This window comes from Heterodontus francisci, chromosome 28 (genome assembly GCF_036365525.1).
Source record: "Heterodontus francisci isolate sHetFra1 chromosome 28, sHetFra1.hap1, whole genome shotgun sequence".
Lineage (NCBI taxonomy): Eukaryota > Metazoa > Chordata > Chondrichthyes > Heterodontiformes > Heterodontidae > Heterodontus > Heterodontus francisci.
In genome coordinates this window covers 54,240,310-54,259,555 of record NC_090398.1, presented here as the reverse complement: position 1 = coordinate 54,259,555, position 19,246 = coordinate 54,240,310, and positions in this window count along the sequence as shown.

Sequence of the window (19,246 nt, the reverse complement as noted above, 5' to 3'; positions counted from 1 at the left end):
ACACTCACTGACACTCTCTATCACTCTCTGTCTCTCTCTGACACTCTCCATCACTCTCCATCACTCTCTGACTCTCTCTGACACTCTCTATCACTCTCGATCATCTCTGACACTCTCTGACACTCTCTATCACTCAATGACACTCTGTGACAGTCTCTATCACTCTCTGACACTCTCTGACACAATCAGACACTCAATGACACTCTCTGACACTCCCTATCACTCTATTCACTCTCTGACACTCTCAGACACTCTCAATCACTCTCTATCACTCTCTGACTCTCTCTATCACTCTCTATCACTCTCTGACACTCGCCATCACTCTATGACACTCTCTGACACTCTCTATCACACTCTGTCACTCTCTGACACTCTCTGACTCTCTCTGACACTCTCTGACACTCTCTATCACTCTCTGATACTCTCTGACACTCTCTGACACCCTCTGACACACTCTGACACACTCTGACTCACTCTGACACTCTCTGACTCTCTCTATCACTCTCTATCACTCTCTGACACTCTCTGACACACTCAGACACACTGTGACTCACTCTGACACTCTCTGTCACTCTCTGACACTCTCTATCACTCTCTATCACTCTCTGACACGCTCTGACACCCTCCATCACTTAATGACACACTGTGACACTCCCTATCTCTCTCCATCACTCTCTGACACTCTGTGACACTCTCTGTGATTCTCCATCACTCTCTGACACTCTCAGACACTCTCTATCACACTCCGTATCACTCTCTGACACCCAATGACACTCTCTATCACTCTCTGACACTCTATATCACTCTCTATCACTCTCTGACACTCACTGACACTCTCTATCACTCTCTGTCTCTCTCTGACACTCTCCATCACTCTCCATCACTCTCTGACTCTCTCTGACACTCTCTATCACTCTCGATCATCTCTGACACTCTCTGACACTCTCTATCACTCAATGACACTCTGTGACAGTCTCTATCACTCTCTGACACTCTCTGACACAATCAGACACTCAATGACACTCTCTGACACTCCCTATCACTCTCTTCACTCTCTGAAACTCTCAGACACTCTCAATCACTCTCTATCACTCTCTGACACTCTCTATCACTCTCTATCACTTTCTGACACTCTCTATCACTCTCTGACACTCTCTATCACTCAATGACACTCTCTGACACTCTCTATCACTCTCTGACACTCTCTGAAACTCTCTGACACTCTCAGACACTCTCTATCACTCTTTATCACTCTCTAACACTCTCAGACGCTCTCTGACACTCTCTATCAATCTCTATCACTATCTGACTCTCTCTGACACTCTCTATCACTCTCTATCACTCTCTGACACTCTCTGACACTCTCTATCACTCAATGACACTCTGTGACACACTCTATCACTCACTGACACACTCTGACACAATCAGACACTCTGTGACACACTCTGACACTCTCTATCACTTTATGACACTCTCTGATGCTCTCTTTCACTCTCTATTACGCTCTGACACTCTCTGACACACTCTGACACTTTCTATCACTCTCTGACACTCTCCATCACTCTATGACACTCTCTGACACTCTCTATCACTCTCTATCACTCTCTGACACACTCTGACAACCTCTGACACTCTCTGACACTCTCTGACACTCTCTATCACTCTCTGACACTCTCTACCACTCTCTGACACTCTCTGACACCCTCTGACACATTCTGACACACTCTGACACACTCTAACTCTCTCTGACACTCTCTATCACTCTCTGACACTCTCTGACACTCTCTATCACTCAATGACAATCTGTGACACTCTCTAACACTCTCTGACACTCTCTGACACAATCAGACACTCTGTGACACACTCTGAAACTCTCTATCACTCTATGACACTCTCTGACGCTCTCTATCACTCTCTATTAAGCTCTGACACTCTCTGACACACTCTATCACTCTCTGACACTCTCCATCACTCCATGACACTCTCTGACACTCTCTATCACTCGCTATCTCTCTCTGACACACTCTGACAACCTCTGACACACTCTGACACTCTCTGACACTCTCTGACACTCTCTGACACTCTCTATCACTCTCTGACACTCTCTACCACTCGCTGACACACTCTGACACACTCTTACACTCTCTGACACACTCTGACACACTCTGACACTCTCTGACACTCTCTATCACTCTCTGACACTCTCCACCACTCGCTGACACACTCTGACACACTCTGACACACTCTTGCACTCTCTGACACACTCTGACATACTCTGACACTCTCTGACACTCTCTATCACTCTCTGACACTCTCAGGCACTCTCTGTCACTCTCAGACACTCTCAGACACTCTCTATCACTCTCTGACGCTCTCTATCACTCTTTGACACTCTCTGACACTCTCTATCACTCTCTATCACTTTCTGACACTCTCTATCACTCTCTGACACTCTCTGACACTGTCAATCACTCAATGACACTCTCTGACACTCTCTAACACTCTCTGACACTCTCTGACACTCTCAGACACTCTCAGACACTCTCAGACACTATCAGGCACTCTCTATCACTCTCTATCACTCTCTGACACTCTCTGACAATCACAGACACTCTCAGACACTCTTTTTCACTCTCTATCACTCTCTGAGACTCTCTATCACTCTCTGACACTATCGATCACTCTCTGACACTCTCTGACACACTCTATCACCCAATGACTCTCTCTGACACTCTCTATCACTCTCAGGCACTCTCTGTCACTCTTTGTCACTCTCTGACACTGTCTGACAATCTCTGACACTCTCTGTCACGCTCTGACACTCTCTATCACTCTCTATCACTCTCTGACACTCTCTGACACTCTCTATCATTCTATATCACTCTCTGACACACTCAGACACTCTGTGACTCAATCTGACACTCTCTATCACTCTCTGACACTCTCTGACACTCTCTGACACTCTCTATCACTCTCTATCACTCTCTGACACTCTCTGACACTCTCCATCACTCGATGACACTCTGTGACACTCTCTATCACACTCTGACACTCTCTATCACTCTCTGACACTCTCTGACATCTCTATCATTCTCTATCACTCTCTGACACTCTCTGACACACTCAGACACTCTGTGACTCACTCTGACACTCTCTATCACTCTCTGACACTCACTATCACTCTCTGACACTCTCTGACACTCTCTATCACTCTCTGACACTTTCCATCACTCGATGACACTCTCTGACACTCTGACACTCTCAGACACTCTCTATCACACTCTGTATCACTCTCTGGCACCCAATGACACTCTCTATCACTCTCTGACACTCTATATCACTCTCTATCACTCTCTGACACTCTCTGTCAATCTCCATCACTCTCTGACTCTGTCTGACACTCTCTATCACTCTCTATCACTCTCTGAAATTCTCTGACACACTTTATCACTCTCGATGACGCTCTGACACTCTCTGACACACTCTGACACTTGGTATCACTCTCTGACACTCTCCATCACTCTATGACACTCTCTGACACTCTCTATCACTCTCTATCACTCTCTGACACACTCTGACAACCTCTGACAAACTCTGACACACTCTGACACTCTCTATCACTCTCTGACACTCTCTGACACTCTCAGACACTCTGTGACTCACTCAGACACTCTGTGACTCACTCTGACACTCTCTATCACTCTCTGACACTCTCTATCACTCTCTATCACTCTCTGACACTCTCTGACACTCTCCATCACTCAATGACACTCTGTGACACTCTCTATCACTCTCTGACACTCTCTGATACACTCTGACACACTCTGACACTCTCTGACACTCTCTATCACTCTCTGACACTCTCTGACACTCCCAGAGGCTCTCTAACACTATCACTCTCTGACACTCTCAGGCACCCTCTGTCACTCTCTGTCACTCTCAGACACTCTCAGACACTCTCTATCACTCTCTGACACTCTCTATCACTCTCTGACACTCTCTGACACTCTCTATCACTCTCTGACACTCTCTGACACTCCCAGAGGCTCTCTAACACTCTCTATCACTCTCTGACACTCTCTGACACTCTCAGACACTCTCTGACAATCACAGACACTCTCAGACACTCTCTATCACTCTCTGACACTCTCTATCACTCTCAGGCACTCTCTTTCACTCTTTATCACTCTCTGACACTCTCTGACAATCTCTGACACTCTCTATCACGCTCTGACACTCTCTATCACTCTCTATCACTCTCTGACACTCTCTGACATTCTATATCACTCTCTATCACTCTCTGACACTCTCTGACAAACTCAGACACTCTGTGACTCACTCCGACTTTCTCTATCACTCTCTGACACTCTCTGACACTCCCAGAGGCTCTCTAACACTCTCTATCACTCTCTGACACTCTCAGACACCCTCTGTCACTCTCTGTCACTCTCAGACACTCTCAGACACTCTCTATCACTCTTTGACACTCTCTATCACTCTCTGACACTCTCTGACACTCTCTATCACTCAATGACACTCTCTGACACTCTCTATCACTCTCTGACACTCTATGACACTCTCTGACACTCCCCATCGCTCTCTGACAGTCTCGATCACTCTCTGACACTCTCTGACACACTCTATCACTCAATGACACTCTCTGACACTCTCTATCACTCTCTGACACTCTCTGACACTATCACTCTCCATCACTCTCTGACACTCTCTCACATTCTCCATCACTCTCTATCACTCTCTGACTCTCTCTGACACACTCAGACACTCTGTGACTCTCTCCGACACTCTCTATCACTCTCTGACACTCTCTATCACTCTCTGACACTCTCTGACACTCTCCATCACTCAATGACACTCTGTGACACTCTCTATCACTCTCTGACACTCTCTGACACACTCTTACACACTCTGACACTCTCTGACACTCTCTATCACTCTCTGACACTCTCTGACACTCTCAGAGGCTCTCTAACACTCTCTATCACTCTCTGACACTCTCAGACACCCTCTGTCACTCTCTGTCACTCTCAGACACTCTCTATTACTCTCTGACACTCTCAGACACTCTCTGACACTCTTTGACACTCTCTGACACTCTCTATCACTTAATGACACTCTCTGACACTCTCTATCACTCTCTGACACTCTCTGACACTCTCTGACACTCTCCATCGCTCTCTGACAGTCTCGATCACTCTCTGACACTCTCTGACACACTCTATCACTCAATGACGCTCTCTGACACTCTCTATCACTCGCTGACACTCTCTATCACTCTATATCTCTCTCTGACACTCTCTGACACTATCACTCTCCATCACTCTCTGACACTCTCTGACATTCTATATCACTCTCTATCACTCTCTGACACTCTCTGACAAACTCAGACACTCTGTGACTCACTCCGACACTCTCTATCACTCTCTGACACTCTCTATCACTCTCTATCACTCTCTGACACTCTCTGACACTCTCCATCACTCAATGACACTCTGTGACACTCTCTATCACTCTCCATCACTCTCTGACACTCTGTGACACTCTCTATCACTCTCCATCACTCTCTGACACTCTCAGACACTCGCTATCACACTCCGTATCACTCGCTGACACCCAATGACACTCTCTATCACTCTCTGACACTCTATATCACTCTCTATCACTCTCTGACAATCTCTGACAATCTCAATCACTCTCTATCACTCTCTGACTCTCTCTGACACTCTCTATCAATCTCTATCACTCTCTGACACTCTCTGACACTCTCTATCACTCTCTGACACTCTCTGACACTCTCAGACACTCTCTGACAATCACAGACACTCTCAGACACTCTCTATCACTCTCTGACACTCTCTATCACTCTCAGGCACTCTCTTTCACTCTTTATCACTCTCTGACACTCTCTGACAATCTCTGACACTCTCTATCACGCTCTGACACTCTCTATCACTCTCTATCACTCTCTGACACTCTCTGACACTCTCTGACACTCTCTGACACTCTCTGCAACTCTCTATCACTCTCTGACACTCTCTGACACTCTCCATCACTCGATGACACTCTGTGACACTCTCTTTCACTCTCTGACACTCTGTGACACTCTCTGACACTCTCTGACACTCTCTGACACTCTCTATCATTCTCTATCACTCTCTGACACTCTCTGACACACTCAGACACTCTGTGACTCACTTGAAATTCTCTATCACTCTCTGACACTCACTATCACTGTCTGACACTCTCTGACACTCTCTATCACTCTCTGACACTCTCTGACACTCTCCATCACTCTCTGACACTCTCTATCACTCTCTGACACTCTCTGACACTATCACTCTCCATCACTCTCTGACACTCTCTGACATTCTATATCACTCTCTATCACTCTCTGACACTCTCTGACAAACTCAGACACTCTGTGACTCACTCCGACACTCTCTATCACTCTCTGACACTCTCTGACACTCCCAGAGGCTCTCTAACACTCTCTTTCACTCTCTGACACTCTCTGACACTCTCAGACACTCTCTGACAATCACAGACACTCTCAGACACTCTCTATCACTCTCTGACACTCTCTATCACTCTCAGGCACTCTCTTTCACTCTTTATCACTCTCTGACACTCTCTGACAATCTCTGACACTCTCTATCACGCTCTGACACTCTCTATCACTCTCTATCACTCTCTGACACTCTCTATCACTCAATGACACTCTCTGACACTCTCTATCACTCTCTGACACTCTCTGACACTCTCTGACACTCCCCATCGCTCTCTGACAGTCTCGATCACTCTCTGACACTCTCTGAAACACTCTATCACTCAATGACACTCTCTGACACTCTCTATCACTCTCTGACACTCTCGATCACTCTCTATCACTCTCTGACACTATCACTCTCCATCACTCTCTGACACTCTCTCACATTCTCCATCACTCTCTATCACTCTCTGACACTCTCTGACACACTCAGACACTCTGTGACTCACTCCGACACTCTCTATCACTCTCTGACACTCTCTATCAGTCTCTGACACTCTCTGACACTCTCCATCACTCAATGACACTCTGTGACACTCTCTATCACTCTCTGACACTCTCTGACACACTCTTACACACTCTGACACTCTCTGACACTCTCTATCACTCTCTGACACTCTCAGACACCCTCTGTCACTCTCTGTCACTCTCAGACACTCTCTATTACTCTCTGACACTCTCAGACACTCTCTGACACTCTCTGACACTCCCTGACACTCTCTGACACTCTCTATCACTCAATGACTCTCTCTGACACTCTCTATCACTCTCTGACACTCTCTGCCACTCTCTGACACTCTCCATCGCTCTCTGACAGTCTCGATCACTCTCTGACACTCTCTGACACACTCTATCACTCATGACGCTCTCTGACACTCTCTATCACTCGCTGACACTCTCTATCACTCTCTATCACTCTCTGACACTCTCTGACACTATCACTCTCCATCACTCTCTCACACTCTCTGACATTCTATATCACTCTCTATCACTCTCTGACACTCTCTGACAAACTCAGACACTCTGTGACTCACTCCGACACTCTCTATCACTCTCTGACACTCTCTATCACTCTCTATCACTCTCTGACACTCTCTGACACTCTCCATCACTCAATGACACTCTGTGACACTCTCTATCACTCTCCATCACTCTCTGACACTCTGTGACACTCTCTATCACTCTCCATCACTCTCTGACACTCTCAGACACTCGCTATCACACTCCGTATCACTCGCTGACACCCAATGACACTCTCTATCACTCTCTGACACTCTATATCACTCTCTATCACTCTCTGACAATCTCTGACAATCTCAATCACTCTCTATCACTCTCTGACTCTCTCTGACACTCTCTATCAATCTCTATCACTCTCTGACACTCTCTGACACTCTCTATCACTCTCTGACACTCTCTGACACTCTCAGACACTCTCTGACAATCACAGACACTCTCAGACACTCTCTATCACTCTCTGACACTCTCTATCACTCTCAGGCACTCTCTTTCACTCTTTATCACTCTCTGACACTCTCTGACAATCTCTGACACTCTCTATCACGCTCTGACACTCTCGATCACTCTCTATCACTCTCTGACACTCTCTGACACTCTCTGACACTCTCTGACACTCTCTGCAACTCTCTATCACTCTCTGACACTCTCTGACACTCTCCATCACTCTCTGACACTCTGTGACACTCTCTTTCACTCTCTGACACTCTGTGACACTCTCTGACACTCTCTGTCACTCTCAGACACTCTCTATTACTCTCTGACACTCTCAGACACTCTCTGACACTCTGTGACACTCTCTGACACTCTCTATCACTCAATGACACTCTCTGACACTCTCTATCACTCTCTGACACTCTCTGCCACTCTCTCACACTCTCCATCGCTCTCTGACAGTCTCGATCACTCTCTGACACTCTCTGACACACTCTATCACTCATGACGCTCTCTGACACTCTCTATCACTCGCTGACACTCTCTATCACTCTCTATCACTCTCTGACACTCTCTGACACTATCACTCTCCATCACTCTCTGACACTCTCTGACATTCTATATCACTCTCTATCACTCTCTGACACTCTCTGACAAACTCAGACACTCTGTGACTCACTCCGACACTCTCTATCACTCTCTGACACTCTCTATCACTCTCTATCACTCTCTGACACTCTCTGACACTCTCCATCACTCAATGACACTCTGTGACACTCTCTATCACTCTCCATCACTCTCTGACACTCTGTGACACTCTCTATCACTCTCCATCACTCTCTGACACTCTCAGACACTCGCTATCACACTCCGTATCACTCGCTGACACCCAATGACACTCTCTATCACTCTCTGACACTCTATATCACTCTCTATCACTCTCTGACAATCTCTGACAATCTCAATCACTCTCTATTACTCTCTGACTCTCTCTGACACTCTCTATCAATCTCTATCACTCTCTGACACTCTCTGACACTCTCAGACACTCTCTGACAATCACAGACACTCTCAGACACTCTCTATCACTCTCTGACACTCTCTATCACTCTCAGGCACTCTCTTTCACTCTTTATCACTCTCTGACACTCTCTGACACTCTCTGCAACTCTCTATCACTCTCTGACACTCTCTGACACTCTCCATCACTCGATGACACTCTGTGACACTCTCTTTCACTCTCCGACACTCTGTGACACTCTGTGACACTCTCTGACACTCTCTGACACTCTCTATCATTCTCTATCACTCTCTGACACTCTCTGACACACTCAGACACTCTGTGACTCACTTGACACTCTCTATCACTCTCTGACACTCACTATCACTGTCTGACACTCTCTGACACTCTCTATCACTCTCTGACACTCTCTGACACTCTCCATCACTCTCTGACACTCTCTATCACTCTCTATCACTCTCTGACACTCTCTGACACTATCACTCTCCATCACTCTCTGACACTCTCTGACATTCTATATCACTCTCTATCACTCTCTGACACTCTCTGACAAACTCAGACAATCTGTGACTCACTCCGACACTCTCTATCACTCTCTGACACTCTCTATCACTCTCCATCACTCTCTGACACTCTCTGACACTCTCCATCACTCAATGACACTCTGTGACACTCTCTATCACTCTCCATCACTCTCTGACACTCTGTGACACTCTCTATCACTCTCCATCACTCTCTGACACTCTCAGACACTCGCTATCACACTCCGTATCACACGCTGACACCCAATGACACTCTCTATCACTCTCTGACACTCTATATCACTCTCTATCACTCTCTGACAATCTCTGACAATCTCAATCACTCTCTATCACTCTCTGACTCTCTCTGACACTCTCCATCAATCTCTATCACTCTCTGACACTCTCTGGCACTCTCTATCACTCTCTGACACTCTCTGACACTGTCAGACACTCTCTGACAATCACAGACAATCTCAGACACTCTCTATCACTCTCTATCACTCTCTGACACTCTCTGACACTCTCAGACACTCTCTGACAATCACAGACAATCTCAGACACTCTCTATCACTCTCTATCACTCTCTGAGACTCTCTATCACTCTCTGACACTCTCTGACATACTCTATCACTCAATGACTCTCTCTGACACTCTCTGTCACTCTCAGGCACTCTCTTTCACTCTTTATCACTCTCTGACACTCTCTGACAATCTCTGACACTCTCTATCACGCTCTGACACTCTCTATCACTCTCTATCACTCTCTGACACTCTCTGACACTCTCTGACACTCTCTGACACTCTCTGACACTCTCTGCAACTCTCTATCACTCTCTGACACTCTCTGACACTCTTCATCACTCGATGACAATCTGTGGCACTCTCTATCACTCTCCATCACTCTCTGACACTCTCTATCACTCTCTGACACTCTCTGACACTCTCTATCACTCTCTGACACTCTCTGACACTCTCCATCACTCGATGACACTCTGTGACACTCTCTATCACTCTCTGACACTCTCTATCACTCTCTGACACTCTCTGACACTCTCTGACACTCTATCACTCTCTGACACTCTCTGACACTCTCAATCACTCGATGACACTCTGTGACACTCTGTATCACTCTCTATCACTCTCTGACACTCTCTGACACTCTCCATCACTCAATGACACTCTGTGACACTCTCTATCACTCTCCATCACTCTCTGACACTCTGTGACACTCTCTATCACTCTCCATCACTCTCTGACACTCTCAGACACTCGCTATCACACTCCGTATCACTCGCTGACACCCAATGACACTCTCTATCACTCTCTGACACTCTATATCACTCTCTATCACTCTCTGACAATCTCTGACAATCTCAATCACTCTCTATCACTCTCTGACTCTCTCTGACACTCTCTATCAATCTCTATCACTCTCTGACACTCTCTGACACTCTCTATCACTCTCTGACACTCTCTGACACTCTCTGACAATCACAGACACTCTCAGACACTCTCTATCACTCTCTATCACTCTCTGAGACTCTCTATCACTCTCTGACTCTCTCTGACACACTCTATCACTCAATGACTCTCTCTGACACTCTCTATCACTCTTTATCACTCTCTGACACTCTCTGACAATCTCTGACACTCTCTATCACGCTCTGACACTCTCTATCACTCTGTATCACTCTCTGACACTCTCTGACACTCTCTGACACTCTCTGACACTCTCTGCAACTCTCTATCACTCTCTGACACTCTCTGACACTCTCCATCACTCGATGACACTCTGTGACACTCTCTTTCACTCTCTGACACTCTGTGACACTCTCCGACACTCTCTGACACTCTCTATCATTCTCTATCACTCTCTGACACTCTCTGACACACTCAGACACTCTGTGACTCACTTGACACTCTCTATCACTCTCTGACACTCACTATCACTGTCTGACACTCTCTGACACTCACTATCACTCTCTATCACTCTCTGACACTCTCTGACACTATCACTCTCCATCACTCTCTGACACTCTCTGACATTCTATATCACTCTCTATCACTCTCTGACACTCTCTGACAAACTCAGACACTCTGTGACTCACTCCGACACTCTCTATCACTCTCTGACACTCTCTATCACTCTCTATCACTCTCTGACACTCTCTGACACTCTCCATCACTCAATGACACTCTGTGACACTCTCTATCACTCTCCATCACTCTCTGACACTCTGTGACACTCTCTATCACTCTCCATCACTCTCTGACACTCTCAGACACTCGCTATCACACTCCGTATCACTCGCTGACACCAATGACACTCTCTATCACTCTCTGACACTCTATATCACTCTCTATCACTCTCTGACAATCTCTGACAATCTCAATCACTCTCTATCACTCTCTGACTCTCTCTGACACTCTCCATCAATCTCTATCACTCTCTGACACTCTCTGACACTCTCTATCACTCTCTGACACTCTCTGACACTCTCAGACACTCTCTGACAATCACAGACAATCTCAGACACTCTCTATCACTCTCTATCACTCTCCGACACTCTCTGACCCTCTCAGACACTCTCTGACAATCACAGACAATCTCAGACACTCTCTATCACTCTCTGAGACTCTCTATCAATCTCTGACACTCTCTGACACACTCTATCACTCAATGACTCTCTCTGACACTCTCTGTCACTCTCAGGCACTCTCTTTCACTCTTTATCACTCTCTGACTCTCTCTGACAATCTCTGACACTCTCTATCACGCTCTGACTCTCTCTATCATTCTCTATCACTCTCTGACACTCTCTGACACTCTCTGACACTCTCTGCAACTCTCTATCACTCTCTGACACTCTCTGACACTCTCCATCACTCGATGACACTCTGTGGCACTCTCTATCACTCTCCATCTCTCTCTGACACTCTCTATCACTCTGTGACACACTCTGACACTCTCTATCACTTTATGACACTCTCTGATGCTCTCTTTCACTCTCTATTACGCTCTGACACTCTCTGACACACTCTGACACTTTCTATCACTCTCTGACACTCTCCATCACTCTATGACACTCTCTGACACTCTCTATCACTCTCTATCACTCTCTGACACACTCTGACAACCTCTGACACTCTCTGACACTCTCTGACACTCTCTATCACTCTCTGACACTCTCTACCACTCTCTGACACTCTCTGACACCCTCTGACACATTCTGACACACTCTGACACACTCTAACTCTCTCTGACACTCTCTATCACTCTCTGACACTCTCTGACACTCTCTATCACTCAATGACAATCTGTGACACTCTCTAACACTCTCTGACACTCTCTGACACAATCAGACACTCTGTGACACACTCTGAAACTCTCTATCACTCTATGACACTCTCTGACGCTCTCTATCACTCTCTATTAAGCTCTGACACTCTCTGACACACTCTATCACTCTCTGACACTCTCCATCACTCCATGACACTCTCTGACACTCTCTATCACTCGCTATCTCTCTCTGACACACTCTGACAACCTCTGACACACTCTGACACTCTCTGACACTCTCTGACACTCTCTGACACTCTCTATCACTCTCTGACACTCTCTACCACTCGCTGACACACTCTGACACACTCTTACACTCTCTGACACACTCTGACACACTCTGACACTCTCTGACACTCTCTATCACTCTCTGACACTCTCCAACACTCGCTGACACACTCTGACACACTCTGACACACTCTTGCACTCTCTGACACACTCTGACATACTCTGACACTCTCTGACACTCTCTATCACTCTCTGACACTCTCAGGCACTCTCTGTCACTCTCAGACACTCTCAGACACTCTCTATCACTCTCTGACGCTCTCTATCACTCTTTGACACTCTCTGACACTCTCTATCACTCTCTATCACTTTCTGACACTCTCTATCACTCTCTGACACTCTCTGACACTGTCAATCACTCAATGACACTCTCTGACACTCTCTAACACTCTCTGACACTCTCTGACACTCTCAGACACTCTCAGACACTATCAGGCACTCTCTATCACTCTCTATCACTCTCTGACACTCTCTGACAATCACAGACACTCTCAGACACTCTTTTTCACTCTCTATCACTCTCTGAGACTCTCTATCACTCTCTGACACTATCGATCACTCTCTGACACTCTCTGACACACTCTATCACCCAATGACTCTCTCTGACACTCTCTATCACTCTCAGGCACTCTCTGTCACTCTTTGTCACTCTCTGACACTGTCTGACAATCTCTGACACTCTCTGTCACGCTCTGACACTCTCTATCACTCTCTATCACTCTCTGACACTCTCTGACACTCTCTATCATTCTATATCACTCTCTGACACACTCAGACACTCTGTGACTCAATCTGACACTCTCTATCACTCTCTGACACTCTCTGACACTCTCTGACACTCTCTATCACTCTCTATCACTCTCTGACACTCTCTGACACTCTCCATCACTCGATGACACTCTGTGACACTCTCTATCACACTCTGACACTCTCTATCACTCTCTGACACTCTCTGACATCTCTATCATTCTCTATCACTCTCTGACACTCTCTGACACACTCAGACACTCTGTGACTCACTCTGACACTCTCTATCACTCTCTGACACTCACTATCACTCTCTGACACTCTCTGACACTCTCTATCACTCTCTGACACTTTCCATCACTCGATGACACTCTCTGACACTCTGACACTCTCAGACACTCTCTATCACACTCTGTATCACTCTCTGGCACCCAATGACACTCTCTATCACTCTCTGACACTCTATATCACTCTCTATCACTCTCTGACACTCTCTGTCAATCTCCATCACTCTCTGACTCTGTCTGACACTCTCTATCACTCTCTATCACTCTCTGAAATTCTCTGACACACTTTATCACTCTCGATGACGCTCTGACACTCTCTGACACACTCTGACACTTGGTATCACTCTCTGACACTCTCCATCACTCTATGACACTCTCTGACACTCTCTATCACTCTCTATCACTCTCTGACACACTCTGACAACCTCTGACAAACTCTGACACACTCTGACACTCTCTATCACTCTCTGACACTCTCTGACACTCTCAGACACTCTGTGACTCACTCAGACACTCTGTGACTCACTCTGACACTCTCTATCACTCTCTGACACTCTCTATCACTCTCTATCACTCTCTGACACTCTCTGACACTCTCCATCACTCAATGACACTCTGTGACACTCTCTATCACTCTCTGACACTCTCTGATACACTCTGACACACTCTGACACTCTCTGACACTCTCTATCACTCTCTGACACTCTCTGACACTCCCAGAGGCTCTCTAACACTATCACTCTCTGACACTCTCAGGCACCCTCTGTCACTCTCTGTCACTCTCAGACACTCTCAGACACTCTCTATCACTCTCTGACACTCTCTATCAATCTCTGACACTCTCTGACACTCTCTATCACTCTCTGACACTCTCTGACACTCCCAGAGGCTCTCTAACACTCTCTATCACTCTCTGACACTCTCTGACACTCTCAGACACTCTCTGACAATCACAGACACTCTCAGACACTCTCTATCACTCTCTGACACTCTCTATCACTCTCAGGCACTCTCTTTCACTCTTTATCACTCTCTGACACTCTCTGACAATCTCTGACACTCTCTATCACGCTCTGACACTCTCTATCACTCTCTATCACTCTCTGACACTCTCTGACATTCTATATCACTCTCTATCACTCTCTGACACTCTCTGACAAACTCAGACACTCTGTGACTCACTCCGACTTTCTCTATCACTCTCTGACACTCTCTGACACTCCCAGAGGCTCTCTAACACTCTCTATCACTCTCTGACACTCTCAGACACCCTCTGTCACTCTCTGTCACTCTCAGACACTCTCAGACACTCTCTATCACTCTTTGACACTCTCTATCACTCTCTGACACTCTCTGACACTCTCTATCACTCAATGACACTCTCTGACACTCTCTATCACTCTCTGGCACTCTATGACACTCTCTGACACTCCCCATCGCTCTCTGACAGTCTCGATCACTCTCTGACACTCTCTGACACACTCTATCACTCAATGACACTCTCTGACACTCTCTATCACTCTCTGACACTCTCTATCACTCTCTATCACTCTCTGACACTCTCTGACACTATCACTCTCCATCACTCTCTGACACTCTCTCACATTCTCCATCACTCTCTATCACTCTCTGACTCTCTCTGACACACTCAGACACTCTGTGACTCTCTCCGACACTCTCTATCACTCTCTGACACTCTCTATCACTCTCTGACACTCTCTGACACTCTCCATCACTCAATGACACTCTGTGACACTCTCTATCACTCTCTGACACTCTCTGACACACTCTTACACACTCTGACACTCTCTGACACTCTCTATCACTCTCTGACACTCTCTGACACTCTCAGAGGCTCTCTAACACTCTCTATCACTCTCTGACACTCTCAGACACCCTCTGTCACTCTCTGTCACTCTCAGACACTCTCTATTACTCTCTGACACTCTCAGACACTCTCTGACACTCTTTGACACTCTCTGACACTCTCTATCACTTAATGACACTCTCTGACACTCTCTATCACTCTCTGACACTCTCTGCCACTCTCTGACACTCTCCATCGCTCTCTGACAGTCTCGATCACTCTCTGACACTCTCTGACACACTCTATCACTCAATGACGCTCTCTGACACTCTCTATCACTCGCTGACACTCTCTATCACTCTATATCACTCTCTGACACTCTCTGACACTATCACTCTCCATCACTCTCTGACACTCTCTGACATTCTATATCACTCTCTATCACTCTCTGACACTCTCTGACAAACTCAGACACTCTGTGACTCACTCCGACACTCTCTATCACTCTCTGACACTCTCTATCACTCTCTATCACTCTCTGACACTCTCTGACACTCTCCATCACTCAATGACACTCTGTGACACTCTCTATCACTCTCCATCACTCTCTGACACTCTGTGACACTCTCTATCACTCTCCATCACTCTCTGACACTCTCAGACACTCGCTATCACACTCCGTATCACTCGCTGACACCCAATGACACTCTCTATCACTCTCTGACACTCTATATCACTCTCTATCACTCTCTGACAATCTCTGACAATCTCAATCACTCTCTATCACTCTCTGACTCTCTCTGACACTCTCTATCAATCTCTATCACTCTCTGACACTCTCTGACACTCTCTATCACTCTCTGACACTCTCTGACACTCTCAGACACTCTCTGACAATCACAGACACTCTCAGACACTCTCTATCACTCTCTGACACTCTCTATCACTCTCAGGCACTCTCTTTCACTCTTTATCACTCTCTGACACTCTCTGACAATCTCTGACACTCTCTATCACGCTCTGACACTCTCTATCACTCTCTATCACTCTCTGACACTCTCTGACACTCTCTGACACTCTCTGACACTCTCTGCAACTCTCTATCACTCTCTGACACTCTCTGACACTCTCCATCACTCGATGACACTCTGTGACACTCTCTTTCACTCTCTGACACTCTGTGACACTCTCTGACACTCTCTGACACTCTCTGACACTCTCTTTCACTCTCTGACACTCTCTATCACTCTCTGACACTCTCTGACACTCACAGAGGCTCTCTAACACTCTCTATTACTCTCTGACACTCTCAGACACCCTCTGTCACTCTCTGTCACTCTCAGACACTCTCTATTACTCTCTGACACTCTCAGACACTCTCTGACACTCTCTGACACTCCCTGACACTCTCTGACACTCTCTATCACTCAATGACTCTCTCTGACACTCTCTATCACTCTCTGACACTCTCTGCCACTCTCTGACACTCTCCATCGCTCTCTGACAGTCTCGATCACTCTCTGACACTCTCTGACACACTCTATCACTCATGACGCTCTCTGACACTCTCTATCACTCGCTGACACTCTCTATCACTCTCTATCACTCTCTGACACTCTCTGACACTATCACTCTCCATCACTCTCTCACACTCTCTGACATTCTATATCACTCTCTATCACTCTCTGACACTCTCTGACAAACTCAGACACTCTGTGACTCACTCCGACACTCTCTATCACTCTCTGACACTCTCTATCACTCTCTATCACTCTCTGACACTCTCTGACACTCTCCATCACTCAATGACACTCTGTGACACTCTCTATCACTCTCCATCACTCTCTGACACTCTGTGACACTCTCTATCACTCTCCATCACTCTCTGACACTCTCAGACACTCGCTATCACACTCCGTATCACTCGCTGACACCCAATGACACTCTCTATCACTCTCTGACACTCTATATCACTCTCTATCACTCTCTGACAATCTCTGACAATCTCAATCACTCTCTATCACTCTCTGACTCTCTCTGACACTCTCTATCAATCTCTATCACTCTCTGACACTCTCTGACACTCTCTATCACTCTCTGACACTCTATGACACTCTCAGACACTCTCTGACAATCACAGACACTCTCAGACACTCTCTATCACTCTCTGACACTCTCTATCACTCTCAGGCACTCTCTTTCACTCTTTATCACTCTCTGACACTCTCTGACAATCTCTGACACTCTCTATCACGCTCTGACACTCTCTATCACTCTCTATCACTCTCTGACACTCTCTGACACTCTCTGACACTCTCTGACACTCTCTGCAACTCTCTATCACTCTCTGACACTCTCTGACACTCTCCATCACTCTCTGACACTCTGTGACACTCTCTTTCACTCTCTGACACTCTGTGACACTCTCTGACACTCTCTGTCACTCTCAGACACTCTCTATTACTCTCTGACACTCTCAGACACTCTCTGACACTCTGTGACACTCTCTGACACTCTCTATCACTCAATGACACTCTCTGACACTCTCTATCACTCTCTGACACTCTCTGCCACTCTCTCACACTCTCCATCGCTCTCTGACAGTCTCGATCACTCTCTGACACTCTCTGACACACTCTATCACTCATGACGCTCTCTGACACTCTCTATCACTCGCTGACACTCTCTATCACTCTCTATCACTCTCTGACACCCTCTGACACTATCACTCTCCATCACTCTCTGACACTCTCTGACATTCTATATCACTCTCTATCACTCTCTGACACTCTCTGACAAACTCAGACACTCTGTGACTCACTCCGACACTCTCTATCACTCTCTGACACTCTCTATCACTCTCTATCACTCTCTGACACTCTCTGACACTCTCCATCACTCAATGACACTCTGTGACACTCTCTATCACTCTCCATCACTCTCTGACACTCTGTGACACTCTCTATCACTCTCCATCACTCTCTGACACTCTCAGACACTCGCTATCACACTCCGTATCACTCGCTGACACCCAATGACACTCTCTATCACTCTCTGACACTCTATATCACTCTCTATCACTCTCTGACAATCTCTGACAATCTCAATCACTCTCTATTACTCTCTGACTCTCTCTGACACTCTCTATCAATCTCTATCACTCTCTGACACTCTCTGACACTCTCAGACACTCTCTGACAATCACAGACACTCTC